The sequence below is a fragment of the Gymnoscopelus braueri genome (assembly GCF_963280865.1).
Source record: "Gymnoscopelus braueri genome assembly, chromosome: 18".
NCBI lineage: Eukaryota > Metazoa > Chordata > Actinopteri > Myctophiformes > Myctophidae > Gymnoscopelus > Gymnoscopelus braueri.
In genome coordinates, this window is record NC_137618.1 from 12,587,743 (window position 1) to 12,596,501 (window position 8,759).

The following is an 8,759-nucleotide window of genomic DNA, read 5'->3' on the forward strand; positions in this document are numbered from 1 at the left end:
GTCCTTCGGAGCTTTGAAGTGTATCAGATTTTATTGTAATTACAGCCTTTAACAGTTAGCGGAGAGAAGTCTGTTAACTGGCCTGCTGTCGTACGGCATGTCTCCTGAATAAATCATTCTTTAAGGTAGATTTCCCTCTGTGGTTGGAGATCTAAATTAAATGTGATTTATAGACATTCTACAGAGCCATGTGCAGTGTCTGTACTATTTTTGGAGCCAATAAGGAAACTTCACTGTAAATTGTGTATGCGTGCGTGTGCGTGCATACTGTGTACTATGTACCTCATATGTCCAAAACTGTTACTTTTCAGGATTCAAATTCAAAAACGGCAAAAGTAGCAGATCTACAAGCTCGAAACCGCTGTAGTATGATCAAATTAATTTACGAAAAAACACAGAGTTACAATATGGAGATGAGAGGTTTCTCAGATGTTCTGTGAGAGGGTGCATGTGTACTGTAGGCCTACAGCGGTGTGTTTGGATTTGGTAGTGCACTCTGCTCGCTCGTGCATGCTCTCTAATCTCCACCATCAGCTTTCTCGCGTTGTCAATTTCCACTCTGAAATGCAGCCCCCCCCCTCCACATACACACCACTGGGTTGATGAATCACCAACTGCCATTCATAAAATAATTGACTTATCTGCGGTGAATGAGTCACCCTGTGTAGACGTAAGTGACGAAGCAGCGATGGACCCCCCCCCCCCCACCCACAAACCTCCCCACGAACCCCTTGGCCTGTTTTTTTTTCCATTGTCCCAACAACCCACCCATGCCACGTGCTGCAGCTGTCTCATGTAACAGCACTGTACCATCAATTACACCTCCGTTTACACACACACACACACACACACACACACACACACCTTCTGTCTGCTGATGTAGCTGCATGTGAAAATACATTTATAATGATAATGATAAAAACTACACATTAATTAAATTACATAATTAATTTTAATCCTAAGAGTGTACAAATGGACCCATACGGGTCCATATCGTTTCATTTGTACTCTCCTAAGACACTTAAGGATCCACTTTAGTCCCACTTTTCAGAGTACTTTTCCTGTGTACTTTCTGGAAATGTCTGTATTTCCTGGCGTTTCCTCCAGTGAAATATTTGTTTAATGAGTGCACAGGAGGTGATGTAAGCATCACTCATTATGCAATAAATTACTGCAGGATTTAGATTGTATCGTATCGAGAAAAGAAAAGAAGAAAAAAAACAATGCAATTTGTACTGGTCACGTTCTCTGAAAATGCACCAAATGCTGTGTCTGTTTCTCATTAATGTGCCCATCCTAAAACGGCAATGCAAGGCCAGAGGAAAACGGCATCACATTTCATAACTGTACAGATCATATCTGTACAGTATGTTAGTGGTTCTCAAACTTTTTCAGGGCAAGGACCCTCAAAGTTATTGGCCGCAGACCCCACATCTGAAAATATTTTATTTATTTTTAGCCAAGGACCCCCTTACAAGATTTGTCTTTATAAAGAAAGAAATATTTTTTGAAAATAGCAGATGTACATGTTCACAGCGCGTCGCATCACAACGTGTTGTGAACTTATAGATCAGCTATTTTCAAATAGCCAATGTATATGTTTTTTTTAGGTGGTTAAACTGATTTTTATGCTATATTTACTTGTAACCCCCTCAAGGTCCCCCCCACTTTGAGAACCACTGCTGTATGTGAGCGACAGTACAGATAGTATCGTCTCTTGTCGTGGTGGAAACCTCATATTTCCAAAACTGTTACTTTTCTGGATAAAAAATTTAAAAAAATAGCAGATCTACAAGCTACTTTTGAGTGACGCTGTAGTATTATCAAGTAGGCCGTTAATTTACAAAAAAACACCAAAAGTTAGAATATGGAGATAAGAGGTTTCTGGACCCCGGACCCCAGGTTGAGAGACCTGGGGACCTAAGTACAGCGCCGCCACCGGTTCTCATAGTGGGGGGTGGGGACTCCCGGGGGTCCTTGGAAAGGGGTCCCCGCCAGTCCCGCCTCTCGCCCGCTTCCGTTTCGTCCTTTGCAGTCGCGTAAATAAGTCCCTACTGGAAATCTAATTAGTTAGTTAGCTAGTTAGCTTGTTGTTTCGCAGAAATGGGAATTCTGAAATATATCGTCTCTGTCGGGTGGAAACCTCATACGTCCAAAACGGTTGCTTTTCAGAATTCAAATTCAAAAACAGCAAAAGTAGCAGATCTACAAGCTCAAAATGTTTCGAGCTTGTAGATCTGTTATTGAAATATGGAGATAAGAGGTTTCTGCTGGACAGCAACGCAACATTATGATGGCTTTGCATTGTCAGCTAAAGGAAAGAGTATATTTACTGGTTCCCGGGGGTGGGGAAATTACTTTTCTGCATTTACCCACCAGATGGCTGCTCAGATGGCCACAGCACGGGGGGAGCTGAAGAGTTAAGTGTCTTGCTCAAGGACACTTCAACACGTAGACTGTCTGGATGAGACAAATGTTGAACCAGCGACCTCTGATTCCCAGACAGCCTCTCTACTACCTCCTCCTCCTTCTACCCACTCGGCTACAGCAACATGTCGCATTGAGAGCCGTGGTGAGCTTGTAGATCTTCTATTTTTTACATTTTTTTCTTTTTGTGTGTATGTTATTTTGGAAATGTTTGAAAATAATGACTTGGGACAATAATCTTATACATTGAATTTGGTCCCGCGGACGACTGGCGTAGCAGTCCGGGCAACCTAGGCTTCAATGTAGCCTGACAGCGCATCACGGGTTCGAGTCCCGTTCCCTACGATCTTTGCTGCATGTCTCTCCCCATCTCTCTCTCGCCCTGTTTCCTGTCTGTCTCTACTGAAAACTATAAATAAAGCCCCAAAAGCCCCCAAAAATATCTTAATTGAAATTTAAAAAATACTTCTTTACGATATTATTTATTTTCCAATGTCCCTCTGGCAGCCCCCTGAGGGTTGTGGACCTAGACCAGTGGTTTTTCAAAGCTTTTCATTTCAAAGACCCCCATAACTAGTTACAGACCTACATTTGGATCCCCCTCAAGGAACCTTGAGGGCAGCAATGTCCCGGGGTTCCATTTCACTTTGAGACCTGAGAGTTTTATCCATTCTGTAACTCTGAGAGTGTACAAATGGAACCAAATGGACCCGTAGAAGTCCATTTGGTGTTGAATGAACACTCTGGATTTCACTGTGTAATGTGTGCTTCCTGTAACTGGAGCAGGTTACTGGGGAAACTCGAGTCCCAGCGGTCGCAAAGTGTAGAACTTGCAAAGTAGCACCTGCTGGTGCCTCAGTGTTCTGAGTAAGCTGCAGTACTGAAACCAGAAACTGACCACAGTTCCTACTTCTACATGTTTGTTATGAAGCCAAGTCCTAACGTCACTTGTACCACATTACAGCAAAGCCCCTCCCCTCACTCCCTGTACCCTGTACTCACACAGTGGTGGAAAAAGTACTCACATTTTTTACTTAAAGTAAAAGTATCAATACTGCAATGTAGAAACACTTACAAGTAAAAGTCCGGAATTCTAAATCCTAAATTCTACTTGAGTAAAATTACAAAAGTGTTGGTATCTAAATGTGCTTAAAGTACCAAAAGTAGAAAGTACTCATTATGGTAAATTAGGGTTTTATATAGCGTTTATATAGCGCTTTACATAGATTGTGCATTACATTCACCCATTCACACACCGATGGCGGAGGAAACCATGCAAGGCACCAACCTGCTCATCGGGAGCAATTAGGGGTTCAGTGTCTTGCTCAAGGACACTTCGACACTAACTCTGGGGGAGCCCCCCAGCCTGGGATCGAACTGGGAACCTTGCAGATTGTCCCATTTCACAAGTTTTCAAATGTATAAAATGTATAAAAATCTTTTGAAAATAGCAGACCTACAACCTCACAATGCGTCGCGAGAGCTTGTAGATTGGCTATTTTTTGTAATAATAATCAAAATCTACAAACTATAACTAAAGTTTTCAAATAATTGTAGTGGAGCAAAAGTACAATATTTGCCTCTGAGATGTAGTGGAGTAGAAGTAAAAGTACTGAAATTGGAAATACTTTAGTAAAGTAAAAGTACCTCAAAATTGTACTTAAAGTACAGTACTTGAGTAAATGTACTTAGTTACTTTACACCACTGCACTCTCACAGGCACATGTTGGTACCGCTATACTTGTGAGGGAATCGAAATTCAAGGATGGCAATTTTATAAATGGCAATTCGATAAAATCTGTTAGATCTGCTATTTTACTATGTATACATTTTTTTGATGAATAGAATCTGAGAAATAGACTGTTTACATTTTTGAGAAATATAATTGTGAAGACCAGGGAAATGGTTCCCACAATGTATATTTCTCAGATTTTACTATATCGTCTATGTCAGGTGGAAACCTCATAATTATATTCAAAATTGTTGCTTTTCAGGATTCTAATTCAAAATTATCAGATCTACAAGCTTGTACTGTAGATCTGCAACTTTTGATGCTTTTGTGTGACACTGTAGTATGACGAGTAGGGCGTAAATTTACGAAAAAAAACATAAAAAGAGATGAGAGGTTTCTGCCCGACAGTGACGATATACTTTGCATGGGGACATTTGGCCCTCACAAGTATAGTAATACAAGTGCGCACGCACGCACGCACGCACGCACGCACGCACGCACGCACGCACGCACGCACGCACGCGCGCGCGCACACGCGCGCGCACACACACACACACACAAAACCCCCCTCCAGTGGCATGTGGCCTGGTCAAACAATGTCCCATTTCTGGAATACTGCAGACTGAAGTATGCGGGGGGAGAGAGAGGGGGAACAATGGGAAAGCTAGCACACAGCAGAATGCCTGGAGAGAGAGAGAGAGAGAGAGAGAGAGGAGGTGGGGGAGGAGGGTGTTTATATAGGCTCTCCATCTCCATCATTCTCCGTCATGCTACAGTACAGTCAGGTACACCAGTTGCTTCTCACTTTTTATTTCATTTTGTGTTTTTCCGTAAATTAACGGCCTACTTGATCATAGTACATCGGGTCACTCAAAAGCATCAAAAGTAGAAGATCCGCAAGCTCGAAACGTGGCGTTTTGAGCTTGCAGATCTGCTACTTTTCCTACTTTTGAAATTGAATCCTGAAAAGTGACATTCTTGGACATATGAGGTTTCCACCCGACACAATGAGATGCATTAGGCCACGGACCCCCCATTTGAGACAATTTTTATATCTCTGGGAACCTGAAGTCCACACTGTAAAACCTCTCTAATCTCTCAACTCTGACAGTGTACAAATGGAACAAAATTGACACGTACAAGTTCATTTGGGTTCACTCTGGTCTGAGTTACAGACCAATAACGAGTGCATTTCCTATTCCTATTTTCATCAGCAGATTCCTCCTTGATGTTCCCTGGTACCAATCTACGCACCATGGGCCACCAGGCCTTCTGCTCGGCAGCACCAGGCCTGTGGAACAGACCCTGAACTCTTTTCAAATAGGCCTAAAACGCTTTTATTTTGGAAGGCATTTGTTTTTGTTTTTTGTTTAAGATAATTTTTTGGGGCTTTTATGCCTTTATTTATAGCAGTGGTGGTTCTCAACCTGTGGGTCGGGACCCCCAGGGGGGTCCCCACATGATTTTGGGGGGGTCCCCAGATGACAGTGAAGTGACATTTTATGGACTTTTAAGACCTTTTTAATACCTAAAAAAATATAAAAAAATTAAAGAAAAGAAAAAGACCATTACTGCATCAAAAGTAATCAACAAACTATACTATAAAACATTGGCCACATTGTCAAATAATATAAGAAAGAGGCAAATATTGTGAAAATAGCCGATCTACAAGCTCACAACGCCTCGCAGCGCGAGGCGTTGTGAGCTTGTAGATCTGCTATTTTCACAATATTTATCTGTGGAACGGAGTCAAACAAAATGGGGGGTCCCCAGTTCAAATATGATTATTTTGGGGGTCACGGCCTGAAAAGGTTGAGAACCACAGATTTATAGGACAGTAGACTGACAGGAAATGGGGAGAGAGATGGGGAGTGACACGCAGCAAAGGTCGTCGGGATCGGGACTCGAATCCGCGACACGCTGTCAGACTGGCATTGCAGCCTAGGGTGCCTGGACTGCTCTTAACCTTCTATGATTGATTATGTGTTTTTACCATGTAGCACTCTGGGATTCCCTGTGAATGAAAAGTGCAATACAAATAAAATGTATTATTATTATTTAGCTAATGACCCCCTGGAACCCTCCTAAGGACCCCTGGGGGTCCTCGGACCACACGCTGAGAACCAGTCAGGAAAATGACAGTACAGTAGTTATAATTTATTATAATTTTGTATTTATTTGTTTTGCCCCTTTTTTATCCAGAATTTATTCGTTATGCCAATTGATTATGGTGCTTATTTTGATGTACCAGTCATAGCTTCACACCACTACGGTATTATCATGTTCACTGGTTATCGTTTAGGAATCCAGTTTCACTTGCCAAGTACAATAAACACAGCTATAGTTACATCATGGGCAGTGTACTGGATCTGGGTCAGGATGCTCATATCCTTGTTTAAAGTCTCATTTGAGAAGTGCTATTTATACTGTATGTCCCTTCTGTAACAGACTCTAATACCATGTTCTACGTGTGTAGGAGAGTCACCTACATTTGTATCTGGATTGAATTCAAGGCTGTTGAGAGGGGATGGTGACACTGGAGGTGAGTGTCTTTAAAGGTGCTGTATGCGTGATTTGTTTGTTAAAATAAGTGATAAAATAGCTCTACGTATATTCCAATTTCATCGCTATAGGGTGTTTGTGTTTCAGTAATAAGGTCTCCCTGGCTCTCCAGCGCCAGCAGAAAATACATTTACAAGTTGGGATGCCAATTTTATCCTATCAGGAGAGAGAAACTCATACTAGGTACAGGTAGGCTATAGATTTAAAACGTGTGCTTAAGTGGTTAATTCATACAGTAATGCACCTTTTCCCTTCCTAGAAATGTAGTTTGCAGTGGAGTCTAAAGTACAATATTAGGCTTTGAAACGTAGGCCTAAAAATCTAAATGACCGCTGTAGAAATAATAATCAATCCAAAATAGCCGATCTGCAAGAGCTTGCAGATCTGCTATTTACGGAAGGTGAAAACACTTCCACCTACGTCATCAGCCATAGCCAATGTCAGACCAGAGCTCAAGAAATGACCCGGAACTGAACTGGTCCCCTTTTCCAAAACCCACAAAGAAGACGCAGTTGATGTTATTATAAAAATCAAGTCATCATAACACCATACCGTGGTTAATAATTGTTTCTTTGACTCGCGTCGCTAAGTAATGGAACACGGACATTTCCACGTTCGGCTGCAAACAGTGGGTAAGTGCAATGAAATTAGCTTAGGCCTAGTATTAGCCACATTTTGGCTCACTCCCTGTCTGTATCCTGTCGTCCTAGCGGACCGGGGATACAGGGGACAGATGTTTCATTTCACTGACACATTAATGCATTTATGTCATATTTACATGCCAATTTAAGCTCTGACATGTAAGTGAAATGTAGCCTGGTATTACCGGATTGCTACTGTGGCTTTAGCAAATGTTAGACGAAAAAAAAATCAACCGAGGTTTTCGCTAGCCAAGTGAGGAACAGCGCCACAGATTTACCATAGAGATATATACAGTGGCCGAACACAGTATCGCATCGTGCTCCGTAAGTCTGTAGATGCCATATTCTGAGAGGACGTTGAGCCGTCATTGGCAGGCCGTTTACCAAGGCCAGCCAATGAGGAAAAAGTGATGAGAAAGTGACGAGTGTTGCACGTCTATCTGAAGATCAGGCCTGCGAGTGAGGCTTTAACATTACATTTTTGAGGCCTTTTACCCCCTTTTTCTCCACAATTTAGTCGTTATGCCAATTCATTCCTCCCCACACACATTTCTGTGTTGTCACTGCTGTCGTATCCTACTGACTCACCTGCCAGTGAGGAGCCCCCGCCGGGAGGACGTAGAGCCTTCGTCCTATTCCTCCCGCCCAACACTCCATGCTGACAGGTGCCGCCCCAGTCCGTAGGATAATAACATGCAACGACTATTATCACGTCCCTCCCCCGAACACGGGGCGATTGTGTTTGTGTAGACGCTCGACAAAGCCGGATGCACCACGGTGGATTCGAACCCACAACCTCCGTGGCGGTGGGCAGACACTTTTCCACTGCGCCACCCGAGTGCATTTTATATTTTTATTTTCTTTAACTACTGAACCGTCAATGGACCGTACGCAGTGTTGATTCCACTGAGACAGTAAGCAGTTTGACTCCCAGAGATAGTGTCACAGTGTGACATGACATGACAGACAGGCATGTGGAGTGGGTTTAGCGTTCTGTGTGTGTGTGTGTGTGTGTGTGTGTGTGTGTGTGTGTGTACTTTGTGATGGCTATAAAACAACTCCAACCAGCATCAAATGCTCCACAGCTGCTCCCTGCCTGCCTGCCGCTCCTGTGGAGCTTTCGTGTGCGGTATAATTCATGCTGAAATGTGCTTTCAATATCCTCTCCTTCTCTTTCGTCTCTCTTCTTCTCTCACACAATCTCTCTCTTCCTCTCTCTTTCTGTCTTTCTTTCTGTCTTTCTCTCTCTCTCTCTCTCTCTCTCTCTCTCTCTCTCTCTCTCTCAATTCAATTCAATTCAATTCAATTCTTTGTTCATATGCAGAGTATTCATTTGGTGTAAACAAACAGTGCAGGGATACACACAATCATTTGTAGTCCTTAAAGGAGTAGTTCAC